Source organism: Setaria italica, chromosome VI (assembly GCF_000263155.2).
Source record: "Setaria italica strain Yugu1 chromosome VI, Setaria_italica_v2.0, whole genome shotgun sequence".
Classification (NCBI taxonomy): Eukaryota; Viridiplantae; Streptophyta; class Magnoliopsida; order Poales; family Poaceae; genus Setaria; species Setaria italica.
The window spans coordinates 14,028,848-14,029,380 of record NC_028455.1 but is presented as its reverse complement, the minus strand read 5'-3'; positions in this window follow the sequence as shown (position 1 = coordinate 14,029,380).

Genomic DNA, 533 nt, shown 5'->3' with positions numbered 1-533 from the left:
CTAGCATGAGAAAGGTGTTGCATGTGCTAAAGCGAGGAGCTTGGAATCACCATGGCACTAAGCATCAATTGAGACAGAGTTGAAAACAAGGAAGAAATAAAGCAGAAAGTTATAGGGTATGATTGGTTGCTTGGCTAAGTTTTAAGTCATGCTAGGGTATAACCAAGCTGCCCAATCTTACCTTCACTAGTGCCGTCTCCTTGTGTGTTGGTTTGCATGGTTTAGCAACCCTACATTGCATTGGGATGCTCTTGTTTGGTTGCCCGATTTGCTCGAATAAGCCACCACTTCTTTGTTATTACCATCCAACTTTCGATTCCATTTGGTTTCGACCATCGAACCGTAAAATCAGAAACTATCTGACCAGGCAACTATCACAATCGTTCATATTTGACCATCGGGCTGTTTTGATGGGTGGTTTTGGCGACGTGGACGCCACGTGGCGATGGACCCACTTGTTAGCACCTCTTCTCTCCTCTATATCTCTTCTCTACTATCCCTCTCCTCTCACCCATGCGACCCTTGTCGCCATC